This window comes from Euprymna scolopes, chromosome 31 (genome assembly GCF_053919585.1).
Source record: "Euprymna scolopes isolate OS-2025 chromosome 31, ASM5391958v1, whole genome shotgun sequence".
NCBI lineage: Eukaryota > Metazoa > Mollusca > Cephalopoda > Sepiida > Sepiolidae > Euprymna > Euprymna scolopes.
The window spans coordinates 43,557,690-43,570,474 of NC_136512.1; the positions used below are offsets into that span (position 1 = coordinate 43,557,690).

Genomic DNA, 12,785 nt, shown 5'->3' on the forward strand with positions numbered 1-12,785 from the left:
TTTTTATGATTTAAATTTCATAAAAAAATATTTGAAGTTTTATGAAAATTATGCTCTCATATCAGAGATGCATTAAGAGATTCAAGAACACTTCCGTTGTCTTCTTCAGTAAATTTTACATAAGAATACAATTTTAGATTTTATGTACATTCTCTAGCTAGAGAACACACAAACATCATACGCACACATGGATAGAGTAATGAATTTATACATATCTATAAAAGATGACACAATGTAATGACTATGGTTATCCTAAGATTATAAATATTCATAATCTGATACCAGTGATAGGACCTTTACCCCACCCCTGCAATGTATCGCATATGCTTTGTGGTTCAACGAGTCATATGTTAAGACTCGTCTTTAGTGAAAAGAATGTTTGATTTCATAAAATAGTCGAAGGGAGATAATTTTGTATTCTTTATAAAAGACTGAGCATAGCACAATTTTATCAAAACAAATTAATAAATGGAATTGTTTGCAAAACAATGAGGAGAAATAATTACAACAAATAAGAAACATTTTTATGCAAAATAAAATTTGTAAAATTGTTCTTCACTTTTTAGGAAGGTTTGTGTACAAGTGTTAAATATTGGGTCCGTATCTGATTTTTTAGTTGAAAATAACAGGAAATGAATTTTACCCTAATGACATTGAGATTAATTTGACTTGACAGTAGAAATTGATAGAAACAGGTGTGACGTCACATGGTCAAAGAGAGAGTGAGTAAGAGAAGTTGTGAGTTCGATTTGAAGCCTAGAAGTATGAACATGTCAGTTAAAATTGTCGTGATAAAATATGATTGAACTCTCTGCTTCAGCCCTCACATTTACCCACCACTGTTCACTGATTTGGAACAAGTAAAAAGCAAATAAACTTGCTCTTTTTCAGCACTTTTGTTTTGATTTTTTTTTTATATCCAAACAGAATTCAATTACAGTAGGAATTTCCTCAGTCGGGCAATATCATGATAAAGGCACATACAGGAGCAAACAGCACCAGGTAAGTTTATGAACTTCTTTGTATGACACAAAGTTGAAACACAACAGAAGGAGCGATTGTTTATATGGCCAACCCGACGATTTGAATTAGCCAATCTCTTGTGCATGCTTATTTGAAATAAAAATTAGCAAAAAAAGTATGAAAACATAGAAATTATAAGTGAGAATTCTTTTTTTGTCTGGACACATACTTCAAGTAGAATTTCTTGGTGGGCAAGTAGAATAAGCTTTATAGTAAACCTTTTTGATTTCAGAGTACTAAATGGTTATTTGGCTGTCTGGTTTAATTTTTTATGGGAATTTTAGTTTCTGTTGTTTGACAACACAGTAAGATATATGTACTTTCAAATTTAAAAAAAAAAATGCCAACTTTGTCTCTTAAATATCTGTGGAAATTATCTTCATAGATGATGCAACTTTATTCATAATTTCTTTGTGTTGTCACTTGGTTTGGCGGCAGTAAAATTCTTTGTTGTAATTTTGACCAATAAATTGCTGAATTTACTTTTTGTGACAGTGCACATATTTTCTTGACTTTTCTGTGTGTTGGCAGTAAAATTGGATAACTTTCTTTTACCCGCTTCCCATATGTTTTCTCTTCTGATTCTGGTCTCACTCTATAATTTGTACTGTTCGATTAAACATGTATTTTACCTTTGTAATAGGAGAACATATGAAAATATAACTCTTTTAAAAATATAAAAAGTAAACAGATTTAAACAATATTTTTAAAAGTTTAAGGCAAGTGCAGTTGGTCGATTTTTTAATGACTTTACATAAAAGATTAAATAGACCAATTTATGTACTGACCAGAACCTCCCCTCTCTCTCTCTCTCTCTCTCTCTCTCTCTCTCTCTCTCTCTCTCATTAATAAATAAATATTTTTATATCCATTTACATAAAAGATAAAATAGACCAATTTATGTACTGACCAGAAAGCTCTCTCTCTCTCTCTCTCTCTCTCTCTCTCTCTCTCTCTCTCTCATTAATAAATAAATATTTTTATATCCATAAACGTATATATTTTGTATCTTTATTTTATGTTTGTCAGCATGTAATTGTATCCCTAGTCAGTCGAATGGCTTCATAACCATTCAAACAGACGATCACGCTTTGAAATGCAAGAGAAATATGCTTTCTACAGAGAAGTACTGTTATTCTAAAGAGAATTTTGATCTCCAAAACTAGAGAACCTTGCAATGTGGCTAATTTTTTTAATTATCAATTTATTATCTCATAAGTATGCAAGTGCATAAGTGATTGTGGGATGGGGTCAAATTATATCATAAGTTATATCTCTTCTAATTTAAATTAATTAAACTTGATAAACATAATATATACATACATACATACATATATATATATATATATGTATGTATTTGTGTGTGTGTGTGCATGTGTGTGTATCTATCTGTATATATATATATATATATATATATATATATATATATATATATATATATATATATATATATATATATATACTAGCAAAAGTACCCGTCATTGACTGGGTTCAAAAACAGCCTACAGAAAATGTACTCTGATTTATGAAAGTATGATAGGTTATGAAAAGGAGGGTTGTAAAGAGATAGCTTCGAATTTGGGAGTATCAAAACCAAAGCAAAATATGATGAAAGTAAAAATAAAATAGATAAACCCCATAATTTATTATACCATACCTGTTCACACTGGTACACTTATAACAATATTCTGTGGATCTATATTAAAAAACCTTGTTAAACTTTGTGACATATTTCCATTCTATGGAGGTCAGGTGCGAACGAACACCTCATAATTTTATTATATAATATTTCTTCAACTGAAACATAATTATCAAAGTATACTTATGCAGAAAGATATGAAAAGTCTTTATTAAAGCTTATGCCTATTTCCATTCTATGGAGGCAAGGCACGAACGCAGACCCCACAATTTTATTATACCATCCCAATTTAAGTTAAAACATACTTATCAAAGTATTCTTATGTACATCTATATCAAAAACACTTGCAAACGTTTTTTTTAATTTTTAAATTTTTTATTTCCATACTTTGTGGACCAGGCACGTATGCAGACCCTAAAATTTTAATGAATCATCATTATGCCAGATCAAACATTCTCATTCCTGTGTCTCGATACATCTTCTATCATTATATGTGATCAGTTTTCTATAATAGTCAACCATATAGGAGCCTATTCGTGACCAGACACACACACACACAGACGTTCAGCTTTATATTATAGATATATAGATACACATATATATATACATATATATACATGCATGTGTGTGTATCTATATATACATATACATGTGTGTATTTATGTATATATGTGTATGTGTGTGTATCTATCTATATATATATATACATGTGTGTGAATCTATATATATATGCATAAATATATATATGTATGTGTGTGTGTGTTTGTGTGTGTATCTTGTATATATATATATATATATATATATAGAATGTGTATATATATACATGTGTGTGTGTCTATCTATATTTGTATATATACATATATATACATGTTTATATATATATATATATATATATATATATATATATATATATATATATATATATATTGTTTATCAAGTTCCCATCCCACAATAACTTATGCACTTGCTAAATATTAACGTGAGATAATAAAATTGATAATTAAAAAATTAGCCACGTGAGAAGGTTATCTCCCTTGTCAGTTTCGTATATAAATTTTATGTAAACTGATGCTCTATTTCTGTAAAATTCTAGCATCTTAGGGGAATTAATCATTTTTAAAACACTATTCCTAAGTATGAGTTAAGGGTTAAGTTCTAAGATTATGACAAATATTTAAAAAAAAAAATGATTTATTGAAAAAAAAAATTATTTGAATCTTTTACGAAAATAACTTATTGAAGAGAAATAATTTATTGGAATATTTTGAAAAAAATTATGGGAAAATCTGAAATGCATCTACATCACTATAAATTTGATAGAAAGTTTTCGCGCGCGCGCGCGCGCGTGTGTGTGTGTGTGTGTGTGTGTGTGTGTGTGTGCGTGTGTGTGTGTGTGGGGGGGGTTCATAGATCCTCTATGTTCTGTGTGTGAGTCCGAGTACACCGTCACACCATCCACAGTTTATCGAATGGTTCACATGTTTATTAAATCTATTTGACAACTGTTCAGTGAAATTGTAGGAATAAAAGAAATTCAAAATATTCTGAATGAACTTTAAAACAAAAATAGATTTAAGGTTTCAAAAATTGATACTAAAATTGTCCACAAAGACTCCTGGGGTAATCGATAAAGTACTACTTAAAATTCACTTCTACGTGAATTCACTTCTTCTGGGGGTGGAAAGTTCAATCCTCAGTGCGAGCAATACTAAGAATACTTTGTTAGAAAAATAAATCTAACTCTATTGAAAAAATCTGACTAACAATTAATGCACAAGACTGTTTTGGTTTTCTCTGAACAAAGGGAACTAACTCTAATCTAATCTGATTATCCCCCTTGCATCAATTTCCATTTTTATAAATCGCATTATTATTGTCAACTACTAAGACACCTGGCATTGCTCGATCGTAAAATCCGCTTAAATATGACATTTTAATTAATGCTGATTTCGTATATGTTATTATACTAGCAGTTCAGCCCAGCTGTGCCTTAATAATGTTCATAACTTTATGTGCATATATATATATATATATATATATATATATATATATATATATATATATATATATATATAAAGTTTGACTCATGTCCATTGACTCATGTATATTTAAAATTTCAAGTGTTTAGATCCAAAATTGGTGGAAGAGTTTTCAAATGTCAAATTGTTGAACTTTTACCTCTTGACATCCAAATTTCTGGCCAAAAGCCGATTAAAAAGATTTTCCCAAGTCTCGAGTTTGTGGACTGAAAATTGACAGAGTAGTTTGGTAGGGAAATGCACACACACACACACACACACACACACACACACACACACACACACACACACACACACACACACACACTAACAGACAGAAAATTTCACTTTTATAGATATATAGATTATATTGGACCCAATATATAGGTATGATTTAAAAAGTAAAAAAATATATAAAAAATATATAGGTATGATTCAAAAAGTAAAAAAAATATAAAAAATATATAGGTATGATTTAAAAAGTAAAAAAAATATATAAAAAGTATATAGGTATTGTCATAATATAGGCTAAGAGACTATTAGTCGCCTAGAGTTATGCCCCTTGGCCTGTGACGTATGAATCTCGTCCGCCATTGTTTCTCAGTGCAACGTTTACTACTAGACAATAAAGAACGCATTTTACACCACCTTCGAGTCTGTTTATCAATGCTTCCAAAGTATGTATTATCACGACATGGTTTCTGAAGTGGGATCCTCTAAAGAATCAAAGGAATAGTAACAATATTACCCTAAAAAAAAAAAAAAAAAAAAAAAAAAAAACGAACATTTTCGGGATCTAAAAAAAATTAATACAAAAACACACGTGGTGTCGGTATTTTTCTCGCAATCGACGATGAATACATATTCGCAACTACCACCTCCAACAATCGATTGGAACACTTCAAATTTGGCCAAATCAATGGACCGATTTATCAGGCAAGTTCATTTATATTTCGACGGCCCAATGAAAGACGTAGATTCAGACACAAAGTTAAATTACTTGCTAATATGGTCTGGTATCGAGGGCCAGGAAATAAGTGACACTTTTCCCTTTTGACAGGGAGAAGAAAGGACATTGGATAAATATATCCAATTTTTTAAGGAATATGCGAATCCGCGATCGAACTTTCGTGTAGCTAGACACAACCTACTAAAATGTAAACAAAACGCGGATGAATCGGCACACGCATTTCTAAGTCGGCTGCGTCAGACAGCCAAACAGTGTGAATACGGTCGGACGGTGGAAGAGACCATTGTGTTGGACCTATTCATATTCGGTATTTATTTACAGTCTGCACAAAAGTCCCTAATAAGAGAAGGAAGTGATCTCACGATCGAGAAAGCACTCGGAATCGTCGAGACAGAAGAAGCCACGTGTAAACAAATGGAAGCATTACGTACAACAGCAGTAGAAGACAGCTCTACACTCGCAGTTAGAGCCAGACAGCCCAGTGGACCTACCACATGTGGTAATTGTGGCACAAAACACCATCAATATAAATGCCCAGCTAAAGGCAAATACTGCCTAAAATGCAATAAAAAGGGACACTTTGCTAAAGTTTGCCACTCTAAAATGGGAGACGAGGGGCACACACGCAGACAGTCATTCCAGCCACAGAGGAAATATAATAAGAATAAAATCCACATGGCAGCAGCACATATGGGTAGCAACGACGACAGTTCCACAGAGGAGCTGTACTTTCACACAGTAAAGGAATTACCGTTAGCGACCACAGAAGCTTTCACAAAACTGAAGATAGGCAACAGCAAAGCCCAAATAGAGGTTGACGCGAAAATCGACACAGGTGCAATGAGCAACCTGTTACCTAAACAGGTATTCAAGGAACTGAAAGGAGTACCACTGGAAAAATCAGCTATAAGGCTAATTGCGTTTGGAGGCTCAACGATAGACCAAGAAGGGACCTGTCGTTTAGGGGTCAGATCCCGCGACAAGTTCGTTAAAGCGACCTTTCACGTGGTGAAATCAAGAGACCCTATACTAATAGGACTCCAAACATCAAGAGAATTAGGGCTAGTCACCCTTAACTTGGCTATAAAAACGGACACAACTCATGTGACGGACAAAGCATCCCGGCCTACTCCCCCGCACGACATGAAACCGGTCCCCGTGCAGGAACCATGTACGATGGGAAACCTTGGAGAAAGGAGGAAAATCATTGAGGAATTTCCAGACGTATTCGACTCCATTGGTTGTCTGCCAGGTGAACACACCATCCATTTAAACCCCGAAGTACCACCAGTTGTCCACCCACCACGGCGAGTCCCAATATCCCTAAAAGGAAAGTTGAAATTGGAGTTGGACTCCTTAGAGGCCCAGGGAATAATTTCCCCTGTAAAGGACCCAACGCCCTGGGTAAACTCATTCGTCTGTACCACTAAAAGGAACGGATCGGTCAGGCTATGCCTCGACCCCCGAGACTTAAATAAAGCAGTGCACAGACCACACTATGCGACTCCGACATCACTGCGGAACTAGACAACGCTAGATGGTTCACAAAAGTCGATATCAAGTCCGGCTACTGGCATTTGAAACTGGACGAAAAGTCGAGACGTCTCACAACATTCATTACCCCACATGGCAGATACATGTACAACAGGTACCCCATGGGAGTCAAATCTTCCCAAGATGAGTTCCAAAGAGCCATGCAGGAAAACTTCGGAGACCTCGAAAATGTCCTATCCATATGCGACGACATAGTAGTGTACGGATTCGAGGAAGACGGCAGTGACCATGACAAGGCACTGAGGCAGCTAATGTTTAGAGCAAGGGAAAGAAACTGCAGGTTTAATTCAGAGAAATTTGTGGTGAAAACCTCCGAAATCCCTTTCTACGGCCACATAATCTCAAGAGACGGTGTCAAGCCAGATCCCCGGAAAATAGAGGCGATCACACAGATGCAACCCCCCGAGGATGCAAAGCAGCTCACCAGCTTCCTAGGCCTGGTGAACTACTTGAACAAATTCTCTCCAAGACTCGCGACACTGACAAAACCCCTACGTGAGTTAACATCGAAGAAGAATGACTTCACATGGTCTTCACAGGAACAACAGGCATTCGAAGAAATCAAAAAAGAGATCGGAAATCATACGACACTCCGATACTTCGACCCTAAAGAACCAATAGTGCTACAGGTAGATGCGTCTTCAATGGGTATAGGTGCGGCTCTGCTACAAAACGACAGACCAGTAGCATTCGCGAGCAAAGCACTTTCCGGACCAGAAACACGCTACTCAAACATAGAGAGGGAGATGTTGGCTATCGTCTTTGGCCTGGAGAAATTTCACAGTTACGTTTGGGGCCACAAAACGACAATTCATACGGATCACAAGCCATTGGAGTCGATAGCATTGAAAAATCTAGCACAAGCACCCCCAAGACTGGCTAGAATGTTATTGAAGGTCGAGGGATATGATTTTACTGTAAAATATACCCCAGGAAAAACAGTTCCAATTGCAGACTGCTTGTCACGAGTAGCACCCAGACCCAGTGGGCACATTGAAGGGATCGATCTCAACGTCCATAGCATGATCTCATACCTCCACTTTGCGCCGACGAGAGTTGAAGATATAAGAGTGGAAACATCCCAGGATCCACTCCTAAAGCAACTTGTAAGCATGATATTGACCGGCTGGCCTTCCAACCGGGCTGACTGCCCAGGAATTCTCCTGCCATTCTGGAATTTCAGAGATGAGATTGGGGTCCAGGATGGAATTCTACTCAAGAGCCAGCGAATCATTATCCCAGCCTCGTTGCAAAGAGGCATACTGGAAGAGCTGCATGCTTCACACCAAGGAGTAGAGAGAACGAGGTTACGAGCGCGTTCAGCGGTGTACTGGATAGGGTTAAATAAGGACATAGAAGATATAGTCCGAGAGTGCCACACATGCCAGAAATACCAAGCCAGTATCCCGCCCGAATCAATACTCCAGCACGAAATCCCTACGTACCCCTGGCAGTACGTCAGCACAGACTTGTTCACATTGGCAGGGAAAGAATATCTGCTTGTGGCAGATCAGTACAGCCGAAACCCCTTCGTACGACGCCTTCTGTCCGCCTCATCAATATCCGTTATTAGAAGTATTAAGACGATATTTGAGGAACAAGGAGTGCCGGAAATCTTGTACTCGGACAATGGTCCACAATTTACAAGTAAAGATTTCAAGGATTTCGCCAGGACGTACAGCTTCCAACACAGGACATCGTCCCCACATTACCCCAAGTCTAACGGATTCGCCGAAAGAATGGTGGGAACATGCAAGAAAATTTTGACGAAGGCAGGGGAAACTGGTCAAGACAGCTACCTAGCAATGATGGCTTACAGAGCCACGCCACTGTCATCAGACATTAAGTCCCCGGCAGAGTTACTCAACGGACGAAAAATACGGACACCCCTAGTATCCAAGCAACAACTTGGCGATGAGCAGACTAGGACAGCCATACAGAAACAGAAAGATCATTCTAAGGTCTGCTATGACAGGAAACATAACAGACACCACTCCCACCTACATGCAGGACAGAATGTCTATGTCCAGCAGGAAAGAGCAAAGAAATGGGAGCCTGGAAAAATTCAGAGCTCCAGCATGACACCCAGATCCTACATAGTTGAATCTGAGAACGGTAACACCTATAGAAGGAACAGGCAGTTCCTCAGACCAGCTGGGAGGAGATCAACAACCGCAAATAGATCCGACCAACCTCGCCCCAGCGACTCTCCACCGGATCCCACCCAGAAGGAAGGTCCCCCCCCCCTAAACAAATCGAACAGCCGACCACCGAACAACACTCCAGCGGCACGCCTCACACCCGAACTGAGAAACTCACCCCCGAATTAAGAAGATCTCAGAGACGAGTGAATGCTCCTCAGAAACTGAACTTATAGGTTACACTATCCTAAAAAAAAAGAGACAATACCATTACCCCAGAACAATGGAGACAAGCTAAATAATATATTAGAGACTATGTTATCCCTTAATCAGATAAAGGCTAAATATCGCCCTTGGACTATATTCATATATATGGAAGGGAAGGGATGTCATAATATAGGCTAAGAGACTATTAGTCGCCTAGAGTTATGCCCCTTGGCCCGTGACGTATGAATCTCGTCCGCCATTGTTTCTCAGTGCAACGTTTACTACTAGACAATAAAGAACGCATTTTACACCACCTTCGAGTCTGTTTATCAATGCTTCCAAAGTATGTATTATCACGACAGGTATGATTTAAAAAGTAAAAAAAAAAAAAAGAAAATGACTCGTGCGGCAACACCGAAAATCAAAACCAAAACGTTTAGCTTACGATTTATTTTTTCCTTTGACTTTAATGCTCGAGCTATGATTCAACATGCTGCAAGGCTAAAAATTAAAACATGAACCAATAGCTATTACGTTACACATGCATATTCGTAATGCCGTCGTTCGACCTTTACCTGGAAAATTCAATTTTTTAATTTTCACACTTTTGCACCAATTTTCCCTGGCTAAAACCCAAATATAAAGTTTTGCATGAGTTTGAATACCCTATATATTAAGTTTCATGTCTGTAGATAAAAAAAATGACAGAGGAATTTGGTAGGGAAAATTTTTTTAACAAATATATATGCATACACACACACACACATATATATATATATATATATATATATATATATATATATATATATATATATATATATATATATATATATATATATATAGTGTAGTATCCGCTGAATATGGCCGGAAAAAAATTTCAGCAAAAACATTTCAAAGCAATTACTGTTTTCAACACGCACGCATTTGAAGAACGCGCAAAGACACAATGTTGTGATTTGCCCAATTGCACACATGCGATAAAGAACTATGTTACGCTCTTTGTGTGTGCGTGTGAGCTTTTGTGTGTGTAAATTAAACCAGTTAGTTCAGTCCAGTCAGTTAAGGATGCAGTTTTACCAGTAAACAACAAACGCTGCCGTCGTGCAACATAAAATCACTAACATGACTTCACGCGCGTCATACACCTAAATTCTCAGTATGGAAAGCACTATATCTAACGAGGATTAATTCTTTTCAACAAGTTGTTTTGAACTGCTGTTCGTATACGTACTAAATGCACGCACGCACGCACGTGCGCGCACGCACGCACGCACACACACACACACACACACACACACACACACACACGTCACTTAAACATGTAGACATACATATTTTAATGACTATTTTCTTTTCCCTCCAGAAAATAACCACGTGTTTTCCCTCTTAACATGAAAATTCATAATCATTAACCTTACGCCTTTTTCACAGAGATCTTTCATTTCACCGATCCTGCTATTAATGGACACTCCATGTGCAAAAACATTAACGTTGTTCTTGGATTGGAATTAATGTTCCTCTAACACGATCATAACTGTTGTTAGTTTTATATAAATTCATCATGCAATCTCGACGCTTCCCATGTGGTTCTCATAGACTTTATTATTATGAGTTTCATAAAAAAATAAATATAAAACGTTGATTACTTCATTTACAAAAAAGAATTAATGTATGAGCTAAAAAAATGTTACATAGTGGTGACCCTTGTGAATTCGGAAGAGGACTGACATTCCAATAAAATACGATCACACATTTTAGTCGTGCACAATTTCTCTTCAAATCCGCATGCAAATCCGGAGACTGAGGATTACTCAGACGCAGCGGGACTGCTCACTTTAATAACCGTTACTGAATACATAACGACGTTGGAATTCAGTAATCATAACTTCTGCAGTATACAGACCGCGATCAAGTAATTACCAAACGATAGTGATGGATCAGAACACTCGTGAACACAAAATGTAAAACGTCACAGTGTCATCAAAATCGACTATGCTTGCAATGGTTAAACACCCGCCTTTTCGAATAGACGACACTCTTGCTCTGAGTTCTCAATTCAAAAAAAGAAAAGAAAAATGAACGAAACTAATCTTTCTTTTCCAAGCATCTAATATGACGTCAGTAAATCAAATACGTATATCCACGGACCTCCTTACAAAATAACGACACTGGTCTAAATAAAATTATCAAATTTTATGAATAATCGCTCAAAAATCGAAAATTAAACAACACGATTTTCCTATGAATCGAACTCTAACGACAGTCACCAGGCGCCAAAAACATGGTCGACCTATGGATTAACGATCATGTAACTAAAACATTCGACACCCTATAAACCAACAAGGTCTTACCTACATCGTTGCCAGCGGTGAGTATTAATGCCTAAATTTAACGGAATAATTTTCTGTGGAGCAGCTCGCGACTCAATGCAGACAAATGCTCTTGCACCAAACCACACCCACCCAAACACATGTGGAAAGTAATAACGCCCCACTCCTGTGCCAACCATGCTCAACGCCTTTGGAATGAGCTTCTTACAAGTACATCGCATTCTGACGCAAAACCTAAACGTAGATTCCATGAACAAAGCTTCTTTCTTAGAACTGCACGCCTGTGGAATTGTCTTCCGTTTTCCTGCTTTCCGGCTGACTACAATATGGTTGTGTTCAAGTCTAAAGTAAATAAGTTCTTGATGAGCCGTTCCATATAAGTTATTAAATTTACCAAATTTTCATTACTAATGATTACTATATTGACCAACTTCTACTGTACACTCTTTAACCCTTATCCTTGAGTGGCCTCTGGGCCTTGATAATGTGGTGATGCCTCTGTAAAAAAAAAAAAAAAAAAAAAAAAAAAAAAAAGCCATCAATAATGCTGATCTACAATAGATCGCAGCAAGCCAAGGAATGATGAAGAATTATCACCTACGAAATTCTGCCTTCACTCAACACAATGATATGCTCTAAACAGACACAGACGTCCATAATGCTCCCCGCGAACACATGCGGCTCACTTCTTTCAAAATTACACAATTCATCAAATGCAGGCAACCACACAACTCAAAAAGTGATGACGTTACTTTTCTCTCTGACTGCCATCAACTTGAAATGTTTTATTCTTTCTTATACTGACTTCTCGTCAAGTAGGAAAGTATAGTAGCATCCGCTGTATATGGCCGGAACAAGCTTTCAGTAAAAATATTTCAAAGCAATCATCGTTTTCAACATGCA

At 36.8% G+C, this 12,785-nt stretch overlaps 1 protein-coding gene across 2 annotated transcripts in view; it reads right to left on the minus strand.

The window, feature by feature from the left end:
• LOC145255722 (uncharacterized) overlaps positions 1–12,785 on the minus strand; it is a 492,481-nt gene that overhangs the window by 314,211 nt on the left and 165,485 nt on the right. The window lies entirely within an intron of this gene.